The following is a 12213-nucleotide window of genomic DNA, read 5'->3' as shown; positions in this document are numbered from 1 at the left end:
AGCCCATAGGGACGGGCTGCAGATCTGGGAGGCCCTAAGGGAGAGCTTCTCCCTTGGCACCCACTAACACCCCCAGGTACCCCACGTGGAACATCAGGCCCACAGCCCTATCCCATCCCCAATGTGACCTCTCCCTTCACCCCCTCCCTGACCCGTCTGCAATAAAGAGGGACGGGGGGGTGCAATAACTTTTTTAACATAGATGAATGTGTTCAAAATGAATATTGTAATGAAAAACTATTTACAAGGTGCAATAAAAATTGACTATATACAGGGGCAGGGTTTAGCACAGGATGTGGGGGTCCTCAATCCAAGAGAGCGGTGGGGAGCCATGACCCCACAGGGGAGTGGGACCCTGAGCAGCATTGGCCTTGGGATCTCCTCCCGCTGCAAGTTTGAAGTCCCCATCAGGGCTGAGTTGGGACCAGGAGCAAAAGGGGTTACAGGAGGGAGGGAGGCTTCAGTAGGGTCTTGGTCAGCAAGAGGAGAACGGTGGCTGGGGAATGGGGGGTGGCCATGGCCACCACCCACCACAGCAGGTCCAGCACATCCTGTGAGATGGCCAGCAGGGGAACAGCTGTGGGTGGATGGGCCAACAGGTTCTGCCAGACACTGGTGGTGGCATCAAAGTGAGACATCAGTTGGTCCTAGGCCCATGTTCACCACTCCCATTGCTGCACCTGCCACTCCCAGTCATCCCACAACCAGTGCTCGAGGAGGTCAGTTAGCCTCCAGAGGGCAGCAGTGTGGGGTCTCTGGAGGTCCTCTTCTGGCCAGCGATGTTCCCTCTGGCTGTGGGCCAACCCTCGTGGTAGTGGGGTGCTGGCTTGCCCTGGTGCTGGTTCTAAGCTGGCTTGCTCTGTTGGCGGGGTAAAGCTGGCTGGCCCTGGCCCAGCCTTCAGATGGTGCAGAAGCAGCTGTAAGGAAGACAAGAAGGAGAGACAGTTAATTACTCATCCAACACAGCCCCTAGCACCCTGCCCCCAAGCAGCAACCAACACCCTCTGGCCCAAGGGGGGGATGTCCTAGGAGCGCAGGCATGTGTGGCCTGCACAGTGGGCCCTGCCACACGGAGACTCCATGATGCCTCAGGGACCAGGCTGACCATTGCAGTCCCCCTCCCCACTCGACAGGCTAGCTGCCATGTGGGCCTGTCTGACCACAAGAGTCCCCTCATGTATTGCAGGTGTGCCGGAAGCAACCTGGCTTTCCACAGGGCCCGCACACACACAAACACACACCCACACCCACACACACACATGCAGCTCGAGGCACTGCCCAGAGGGGTGGGTGCTGACTCTTGCCTGCAGACATGCCAACATCCTAGAAGCCACACTTCACAGTGTGTCTGGGGTCAGGCCAGCACCTGTGTGGCTAGCCCACTTCCAGTCATGGCAGGGGCTGGTGCACTTCTGCACCCCGGTGGATCATCCAGCCTCCCGTGAGGCTGGCAGTGGCTTGGCACCCATGCCTAGGGGCTGCCTGCTGGTTCTGGGTGTGACGTGCTTGCCAGTCTGGCAAGGCTCACAGCATGCCCCATCTGTGCCTGCTTCCCATGCCCTGGGGTGTGCAACACATGGGTATTTACAGAGAGACCCTCAAAGAGCTCCAGGGACACCCTAGAGGTGGCCTGGATGGAGGGGCCTGAGTCCAGGGGGATGTCCAGACTTGCCTGTGACTTCCGCCTTGTGTCATGGGCCTGGACATACCCCGGCACAGTTCTTTAACCGTCACCTGCACCTGGTCCACAGTGTGGGTGGGTGGCCGCATGCCACCAGGGCAGTGGCCAGCCAGGCATAGGCAGGGGCATTCCTCCATTTCACTGAGGGGTCCAAGAGGGTGTGTTCCTCTCCCCACATGGCTAGGAGGTCCTGGATCTCGGACCCAGTGCAGGAGGGGGCCTGGCATTATCTGCCATAGGGGAGCTCCTGGGACCCCTCCGGCTAGTCCATAGAGGGTGTCAGCAGGCCGTGTGGTGGCTGGCTCTCTGCCATGTCAAAGGGATCAGCTGCAAGGAATGGCTCCAAGGGCAATGAGCAGACAGCATACGCTTCCATGCTCTCAGCTTCCTGCCACCAGGTTTCTGGGGCTCCCTGCACCTTTAAGAATGGCCGGTGGCAGGGACCGTAAAGCTGGGCTTGCTATGGACAGGGTATCCCCTGGAACAGCTGGCCGGTGCCATGGAGGAATTTTCTGTTGACAGAAGGCCCCCCAGACCATCCACACTGGCTTTCTGTCAAAAGAGATCTGTTGAGAGAAGTGTTCTGCCTGATCGGGGAACAGCAGAATGCTGTTGACAGAAGTGCCATGTTGTCAATTTACTGTTGACAGAATGCCTTTGTAATGTGGACGCTCCACAAGTTTTGTCATAAAAATGCCAGTTTTGTCAACAAAACTCTCTAGCACAGACACAGCCTTACAAAGCCTCAGCTTCTCATAACCTTCAGACATACTGCAGAATCCTAACCTTTGGGGCCCGTCCCTTTGGTGCTTCAGGAAACTCACTGAGGGCTGACATAAGCAGGGGCTTGTGTGGTGCTTCTGGCATCTAAGTCAGTCCTAAAAAGCTCAGAAAGCAACAGCTAAAGGGAACCAAGTTTCTCTCTTCTTCCACCCCTGCACTAGCAAATGCTGGGACCTCCTTTGTAACTGCATTGTTGTCCCACACAAATTTCTTTATCCCTTCCACACTTGAGGGGCACACACACCTTTACCCAATTCTTAGGGCTCAAGGTATAACCCTGTTAATTCAATCACCCATCCTTATCCAATTCCTAAGGGTCAGGGCATAACTTCTTGTGGGTTTGCAGGATCTTTGCCACTAAAAAAGCCTTACACAGTAATATTCTTATTCTCTGTTTATTGACAATCACCAAGTAAGCAGAACACACGCTAAGTACACAGTGTCATGCTCACCAGTCCTGATAAAGGCAAGCAGACTTCCTCTGTTGGCCAAAGTCAGTCTCTCTGGATGCTGGTTGCTGCATCTCATGGTCATGCAGGGGAGTCCCGGCAGCTCTGGTCTTAGGCTGTGTCTTGGAAGGAAATTCTTCTCTCAAGTCTTTTCCTTCTTGCTGTTCCTTTTCCCCCTCCTTCTTGCTGGTTTCCTTCTTGGACCCCAGTTTCTGTAGAGAAACTTAAGTGCTGCTTAACTATACCTTGGCCAATTACTGTAGTCTAATTTTACTAACCAGTCATAACCTACTGTAATACAATTACCTAACCAATCATACCCGGCCACCTTATTTGATTTACACCTAGCAATGTTAATTATACAGCAGACAGAGACAATTACAAATCAGACAGGGATCAGACAGATAACCAACAGGAGAGGACAATCATCATAGAGTGAGGACCACACAGCCTCAGTTATTGATAAGTAGTTTCTTGCCAGACAAAATGCTGTTAACTAAGTTGTCATTACCCATCCAGAGGTCAGTTTCTTTGTCTGGTGAGAGTGGGTGCCATTAGGATGGGGTCTCCTTCTCAACAGCCTGGTGTAATGTTATTGTAATGAAAATTAGATGGAATGTGAGTATGTGACTTCTAGCTTTGCAGCTAATGGCTGTTCCTCTTCATTCTAGCTGCAGGGGAAGGCCTTAGGTCTCTCAATACGGTTACAGAAAAAACATATTTGTTATATTGTTACAGCATGACCCCTGCGATTGAAAACTGTTGCTTTTTATTCCTGACTCTGGTGCTGTTTTCTTCTTCCATTTTAGATGGTATCTTTCAGATCATGTGATCTCTCCTCATCTGAGAAGCCTCACCTACAGAGAAATACCTACAGAGAAATATGATGTTTTTCACAGTGCCTGCTACAGTCAGCACTGTTTTGCATACAATTATTTTACAATATATACAAATATATATAATAATTATGCTCCAAAATAGCTGTTAGTCTATAAGGTGCCACAGGACTCCTTGTTGTTCTCAAAGACACAGATTAACACGGCTACATCTCTGATCATTTATTTTGTAAGTGTATCAGCCATTAAGAGTTGTTATTACCCTTCAAAAACTACATAGCCATGGAACCAAATAGTGAATCTCTGACTCAATTTGCACCTCATATGCTCACTAATAGGAATGTCACAAACTAAACCATTATTGTCACTTGGAAACAGCACACTAGAAGCATTGCTTTTCCCCTTCCTCCCAGCAGACATTATCCATTTTACCATGTCCCCAGACTCACCATGATTCCAGACCTGAAAGTCAGACTCAGCACCCTCTTTTGCCAGGTCTTTGAGCAGCACATTGCCTGTGATTCCCCAAATCCTTCAGCAGTACTGAGCTCCTGCTGGCACATTCCTTACATCTGTGTTCACAAACTTCATTGGCACCGTCAAGCCACCTGATTGTGGCACATGCAGACGTACGGAAGCTAGTTTTGATCTACCAACTTGGATACCAACAGCCAACTTGGGTTAGCTTCAGCACAAGATAGAGGTTCCAAATACATACTCACAATCCCAGGCAGGATTGTACAGCCTGCAGTGAAGTTTGTGCTACTGTAGCTTCACTGTTATCGGTGCCCAAATCTAGGTGTGATGCAATTGTGCGCCTGATCCCCATGTATTACATAACCATCACAGGGCAGTGAGTATCTGTAGAACGACTGGTTCTAGCACGTTTGGACGGGAGGTGGTTTAACTGGAAAATCCTCAAAGCCAACCAGGACTTCCCTGGAACACAATGAGACCTCTGGACTGAACCAGGTGAGCCTAACTCAGGTAATTATAGAATCCTAAACTACACCTTGGCCCATAAAAGGCTTCTGGTAGGCACCTGGATGGAAAGTGGGCTCAGATCTAATGTATAAAGCAGAACTGGATTAACTCTTCTTAGAGCCTTGGGCTATTAGATTTTATAGGACTCCTAAGGCTGTAGGGAGGGGGCAAAAATGAAGGGTTCATTGTGCTGCAGGGGACTTTGGGTTGAGGTAAGAAGGGTTAAGAGTTCCAACCAGGCGGTTGGGCTCAGGACTGGGAAGGAGGTGTTTGGGGGACCTAGGAGGGGACTCCAAGCTGTGGACAAGGAATCTGGGGTGTGGGTGTAAGGTCTAGGAGGGATTTAAGATGTAGGAGGGAGCTTAGGTTTTGCGTGTTGTGTCTAGAAGGGAATTAGGGTGCTGGTGTGGGAAGTAGGAGAGAAGTACAGTGGGGGGTCAGGGCTAGGGTTTGGGGTGCTTACTTGAGGCAGTGTCCATTAGGTGGTGGGGTTGGACAGGTAGCTTGGTACTGCCCCTTGCTCACCTGAGATTCCCAGACAATGGAGCTGTGGGTAGCGCAGAGCCTCCAAGCAAGAGTAGTGTGGGGACAGAGCTCCAGCCCCAGGCAGTAGAAGAGGAGAAAGAGCAGTGTGACAAGATGTCTCCTTCACTCCTGACTAGGAAGGGCTGACCCAAAGCCCAGGGGCTTTAGGGGCTGTAGCTAAGGGCCCACCTTTAGCCTGAAGCCTTCAGCTGCAGCCCCTAAGGCCTCTTATTTAATCTGGCCCTGGTGCAAAGCTATGCTGCAGGGACATTAATGCCTGACAGGGCTCAAGACAACAACCCCCAAAGATGCAGCTCCAAGGTGGGAGCAGAGGTGGTGGAGGTGAGGAAGCTGCCAGCCGATAAAGTGCCGGAGACCTCTGGGAGGGGTAGCTATGAAGCCTGGAGGCCTGATGTTGTGTTAAGGCTGCGTCTTTGTTTTGATGGTAAATTTCTTATAGAAAAGAAACCTCCCTAAGTGAAATGAGGAATGACAGCACATGGTTCGATTGGGTGGTGTGGTCACCACCTCTGTTAACACAATCCTAAATTAGAGAGATGTGGTGGGTGAGTATCTTTTATTAGACAAATAATAGAAGTGAGAGAGAGACTTTCAAGCTTGAGGACCTGAAGAAGAGCTCCGTAAACTCAAAAGCTTGTCTCTTGCTAAAAGATATCTCACATGCCTTTTCTTCCTACTATCCTGCATTGTCTAAAATAGACATGAATAGAGATGAAAAAGAAATATTTATTAGTCTAGACCGAGACACTGTGAGTAAGACCACACCTAGGAAGCTTAAATAGGGAGCTCCTTTTCAGATATTAATGTATGAGTATTTTCTTCGGTGGAAGGAAGGAAGAAACAGACTAAGAAGTAGAATGCATGTGCCACTAACTAGTCACATGGTACTTTTCACCTCTCCAAGCAAGGATGCTTTTAAAGCTTCCATATGTCATTCACTGCTAACAAATGCACCAAAATATGACACAGTCTACTGTCTTCTCCCCAGCGGCAATATGGTACCAGTGATAACTATCACCCAGCCATTTCCCAATGTCCCTAACCATAATATTTTCCCTCATAAAATCTGTATGTTCTTACTGTGTGGTGTAACCAAATAACTCAGAAAGAGCAAAATGAGACTGGAAGTTGAGATTCAATGTCTCTTCTTTCAAAGGACATTACTGGCAGTAGATCCTCTCTTCAAAGAGGCATTGACTTTTTAAATTTATAAATGTGGCTCTTTTCCATGACACATACAGAGAAGTGATTAATAATCACACAGCAGAGACTTCTCCCACCTACATATTCTTTTCCTCTGGCTATTGTATAATTACACAATTCTTCTCACAGATTTTTCCTGTATAAATGTGTCAGTGCAGCTCTTTCTTGTACTTCCCACGAAGACAGAAAAGCCCTGAAACACACACATCCAAGGGATAGGTTTCAATTTTATTTGGCTTCTCTTAAGCTAAAACACAGAACACATAGGGAAAAACAGTATTCAGCAAAACATTCCAATCAGCCAGTGATGAACACACAACTGTTAGTAGCTGTGTCTACACGTGCACGCTACTTCGAAGTAGCGGCACTAACTTCGAAATAGCACCCGTCGTGGCTACACGCGTCGGGCGCTATTTCGAAGTTAACTTCGACGTTAGGCGGCGAGACGTCGAAGTCGCTAACCTCATGAGGGGATCGGAGTAGCGCCCTACTTCGAGGTTCAACGTCGAAGTAGGGACCGTGTAGACGATCCACGTCCCGCAACGTCGAAATTGTGGGGTCCTCCATGGCAGCCATCAGCTGGGGGGTTGAGAGACGCTGTCTCTCCAGCCCGTGCGGGGCTCTATGGTCACCGTGTGCAGCAGCCTTTAGCCCAGGGCTTCTGGCTGCTGCTGCTGCAGCGAGGGATTCATGCTGCATGCACAGGGTCTGCAACTCGTTGTCGGCTCTGTGGATCTTGTGCCGTTTAGTGCAAGTGTGTCTGGGAGGGGCCCTTTAAGGGAGCGGCTGGCTGTTGAGTCCGCCCTGTGACCCTGTCTGCAGCTGTGCCTGGCACCCTTATTTCGATGTGTGCTACTGTGGCGTGTAGACGTTCCCTTGCTGCACCTATTTCGATGTGGTGCTGCGCAACATCGATGTTGAACATCGACGTTGCCAGCCCTGGAGGACGTGTAGACGTTATTCATCGAAATAGCCTATTTCGATGTCGCCACATCGAAATAGGCTACTTCGATGTAGGCTTCACATGTAGACGTAGCCAGTGTGAGAAAAACACGAGCCCTCAAGTAGTTGTAATCTGTTGGGTTTTTTTCTTTTTTAATTCTTTGTTGGTGCTTTGTTATTAGTCTTCACACAGTAAACAATGGATTGCAAATGCTGACAAAATAAATGGCTGAAATGATTTTTCATCCTTTCATGAGATTGCTCTGTGAGCCAAGGACTACATGTTCTGCATTCTGTGACTAAGATGCAGTCCCATGTGTTTTCTCAGTTCAATCAAGTGTGCTTAGAGCTGTCACAATAGTCCTTGATGCCCAGAAAATAAAATTTAGGGTACAATGGTAAACCTGAGTTGCATCTTAATGGACTTTTATTTGCACCTGTTTTTTCCACTCTTTATTTTAATCTTTTTAATCTTTAATGACTATACATTACTGTTTTAGCATCCCTTTCAACAGCAAAAGAGAAAGAAGTTATTTTACCTGTCTAGATAATTGTTACTGAAATGTTGTCAGATTCTGAGCTGTGGCTATATTTCTTTCATGTCAAACTACAGGGACTGAAGTAAAAATCCATTTCCAGGTTTGTTTGCGTCTTTTGTTCCTCCTAGAAGAAGATGTTAAAAGAACAAATAATTCAAAGTGATAAATTATGACAGAAAAAAAAACAACATTTGAATCGCATGATAATAGCAAAAGCGTAAGAGTCTGAGGGAGGATTTTATCCGTATTAGGAAAGAACAGTAATGGAAGCTATTTAAAGTTGATAGAAACCCTCCAGGATCCACCATCCTAGAGTCATTTCCTTTAGGAAAAGCAGATTTCAGAAGCTCCAATTAACCTTAATTTAATTCTGCCTTAGTAGTATTTGGACTTTTAATTAACTGGGAAGGTGATCATAAGTCTCTGTTCAAAACAAGGCTTGGCCATTAGCTTTGTCCTGATAGCAAAACAAAGTGTCATAAAGATGGACTTAGTTACTCTGCAAATAAGGCCATCTTTTTGATCATAACATGAACGTTCAGAAGGAAAAAATCTCCAGTAGTAACAGCCAGTAAGAGTAGCCCTTGTTCTTGCTGCTAATTGGCTATGAAAAGAACTAGTGACTAATACAAACAACATATTACTGTGCACAAAATCCTTAAAGAAGGACTTACTTAAAAGAGTGTGTATCACATATTTTGCTTTTCCATTTACTCCTTACAGCCACAGAAAGGCAGGCTTGTTAGTCTGTATCTTCACAAAACAAAGCAGCACTTTAAAGAGGAGCAAAATGATTTAATAGGCGATGAGCTTTCGTTGGATAGACCCACTTCTTAGGATCTGGCAATGCTGAATTTTCCAGATCTGAAGAAGTGGGTCTGTCCCACAAAAGCTCATCACCTAATAACTTATTTTGTTCGTCTTTAAAGTGCTACAGGACTGCTTTTTCCCCCCCTTACAGACAGTTAGTCATCTAGGTCTGAGTTTTCAGAGGAATCTAAGGGAGTTAAGTTCCCAAAGGTAATTGGGGTTCAGTGGACTGTTGAAAATCTCCATTCTATTATTTTGCCTTAGCATGAGCGTTAGCCTTGGTGACATCTCACAAACGTTATGATCTCTCAATTACTGCAGGTCTTCCATCTGTGCTGCACACCTACCACATACTATACTTCTGGCAGAAAATACGTATTTGTCATGGTTAATTACACACTCGTTACAAGCCCATCCATCGGAATTTCTGGGAGGGGGTGTTTTTTCTTTATGTGGACCACCACCCCCACAGACTGGGCCCTACCCTTCTCCCCCACACCTCAGCTCTCTGACTGGCCCTGTCTGCCCTGCCTCCCCCATCCCCTCTTCCAGTTGGCCCTGCTCCTCCCCCCCAAATGTCCCAACTGCCCTATTCCTCTCCCCACTTCCGCCCTGCATGCTGGGATCCTGGCTGCCGCACACCCAGGGTTCTCCTAGCCTCCCCCAGCCCCTACCACGCACCAGGGCTCTCTCCTAATGGCATGCAGGGTAGGGGAGCAGTGTTCCATCTAAGATTTTCCCTCCTTGGATGGGCTGAATTTGCTTGTCAGCAGGTTAAAATGTCTTGTGGTGCCCATCCACATACAACTTCAGTTTTGGTCATAAGTACAAAAAAAATAGATATAAGTAGATATTGTAAACAGCCATTGGTGTGGAAGAAAATATATTAAAATCATGGCTAATTAACAAGGAGCAATGCTCACAATGCTCATTTTTTAAATGTGATTTTATTAAACAAACATTGCTCTTGGAGTACCTGTATGATCACCCTTTCTAACAACGCAAGCTAGTGACCATGCCACAACGGATATTCTACACGTAGCTCAGCTTTGAGATGCTAAACAAATCCATGAGGCAATTAGAAATACTCCCGAAACATTGAGCTGGAGTGTGGGAGGCCCAGGGCAGTGCGAGGGGGATGTGGGGGTGCAGAAGTCAGGCTCAGGGTACATGAGGTGCACAGGGTATGGGACTGGAGAGTGTAGGGGGTGCAGAAGTTAGAGTGGAGTGTTGGGGACATCAGGGGTTCAGGATTAAGGGTTGGCATCAGGGTACATGAGGGGTATTGGTGTGGGAGGGATACAGGAGGCAGGGAAGGGGGCTGTGAGTCGGGGTTTAGGGTACAGTGTGTAGGGGGAGTCAGAGACGATCTTGGCATCAGGTTGTCTTACCTGGTCACTGATTTTAGATCAGGGTGGTCTTTGGAAGAATTTATTTAAAAACAACTCCCTGAACATCCAGGCATTTTAGGCTAAAGCTGGATATTCGGATTGTGCACCTAAATATCTAGGAAAGGGTCTTTAGAGCTGGGAATTGAGAAGCTTCAGTCACAAACTAATGTTTAAAGCAAATTTTAAACTGAAGTCTTGTGGACATAATACACAATTGTTTTTGTCAGTAAATCCATGGTTGGTGTATGCCTGTTAAATGCTTTTAATCACCATTTACTGTCTCTTTCCCACGTTGTGTGTTATGCTAACAGAGCAGACAAGCTGGAAGGCTTTTCGCTTTTAAGTTAACAGAGCCTGGCTGCGATGTCTTAGTGGGGGGGTTGATCCTGCTTGAAGCAGGGGGCTGGACTAGATGACCTCCTGAGGTTCCTTCCAGCCCTATGATTCTGTGAGCCGTTTCAGGGGACGAGTTATGAGTCTGCAAGCTGCTGTTGTGAGATCCTTCCAAACTCTCAGACTAAAGATAGGCTGAGGGGAGCGGTTGAGCGCAATGACCCAGAGGAAGCATGGCCTCTTTTACACGCTGCCTTGCCTGGAGGAAGGAGTGTTTGCACAGCTGAGTTGACCCTAAACTGAGAGTTTCAGGGAGTTCAAGAGTGTGTGGAAGACAGGCATGGTATAGCTACCTCGTAGTGTTAGCCCATACTCTGACACCTTGTTTTCCTCAGCCCTCTCTACCTTCTACTCACATAACGTCCAAGTGAGCATTTTTGCTGGCGTTTCATTCGATCAGTCCTTACCTATATAACATAATTTGGTGGTTTAGAGCCAACAATGTAGTGAAATTCCAGTGTTGGGTAAGACAGACCGGCAGGCCTTTGGGGGAGTAGCTAAAGAAAGGTACAGAGTGATTTCTCTGAAGGTCCATGGAGAGCCACAGGCTTAATAGTTGTACTTCTTCTTAAACTGGGCTTCTAGTAACAGGCTTAAAATTAAGTTTTAAAATTGGTGGCCACCTGGAACCTTCCTTCCTACTCTCCAAAATGGTGTGGGAGGGGGCAGTTCAGGTAAATATTTCAGTATGGATAATTAAAGCCCCTTCCGTCAGCAGATCGATTCTGAGAAACAAGAATGGTGTTTGTACATGTCACCCTCCCAAATCTGGGTGTCCAGGATCCAGGAACATCCCTGGTCTGGAATCCGGCAAGGAAGGAGAAAACAGCTCTGCATGCTGCCGCTCATGTTTCCACCCAGCTGGTGGAACAGCAGTGCAGTGAACAGCTGCTCTGGAGGCCTTTCCCCTGCCACCCCCACAGCCTCTGGGGCGGTGAGTGGTAGTGGTGGGAAGCACAGAGCCATGTAAGCCCCAGAGAGCAAGACATTAGATGAGCTCCCAGCTCCCTCCCTCCCAGACCCCACACTCCCGCCCGCAGCATGTTCCTGTCCCTATCTCTCGCCCAGACCGTGAACTCCCACTCGCAGCATGTTCCTGTACCCTATTTCCCTCCCAGACCCCCTATGTATTTCTTTCTATGTGACATGTTAAATAAAAATTCAGTGCTTTGCAAAACATTTGAATACACTTTTAATTTTGAAGGTGAAAATAAGCACCCCATGGTATGGAAAATTCCAGAGTCTGGCATGGCCAGTTTCCCAGGGTTGCCAGCTTATAGAGGCTTAAGTGTAATAACAAGGTCTTTAGGTCAGTGGCGTCCAATAGTAATTGCAGGATCGCCACACTTGTGGTTGTTGTCCTTCCGTTTTCACCGTGGCCCACCCCCCAACAATGCCCCCCCCCCCGACTCAGGCACCCCCAGTCCTCCCCCCTCAAATTAAATGTCCGCCCCCAGCGCCAGGCACGCCCCTGCCTGCCAACCCAGATAAACTGAATGCGGCAACTCACCAGAGCCACTGCCGCCACCTCAGGAGCTCCAGCTGCATGAGCCATGCCAGGATCCAAGCCACAGCTGCCCAAGCCACACAGGGACCCGAGCCATAGCCACGCAAACGGCATTGGCAGGAGCCATGCTGGGGCCTGTGCCCTGACCA

At 48.1% G+C, this 12213-nt stretch overlaps 1 long non-coding RNA gene across 1 annotated transcript; it reads right to left on the bottom strand.

Annotated features, from left to right (window-relative positions):
- Positions 1–283: 283 nt before the first annotated feature.
- On the bottom strand, positions 284–4320 carry LOC142012110 (uncharacterized). The gene is made up of 3 exons (XR_012645264.1): positions 3425–4320; positions 2917–3125; positions 284–917 (listed from the first exon to the last, which is right to left on the bottom strand). It is a non-coding gene; the product is annotated as an uncharacterized LOC142012110 (long non-coding RNA).
- Positions 4321–12213: the final 7893 nt, after the last annotated feature.

The sequence above is a fragment of the Carettochelys insculpta genome, chromosome 4 (assembly GCF_033958435.1).
Source record: "Carettochelys insculpta isolate YL-2023 chromosome 4, ASM3395843v1, whole genome shotgun sequence".
NCBI lineage: Eukaryota > Metazoa > Chordata > Testudines > Carettochelyidae > Carettochelys > Carettochelys insculpta.
The sequence above is the reverse complement of the archived record's forward strand: the minus strand, read 5'-3'. Positions and strand labels throughout refer to the sequence as shown.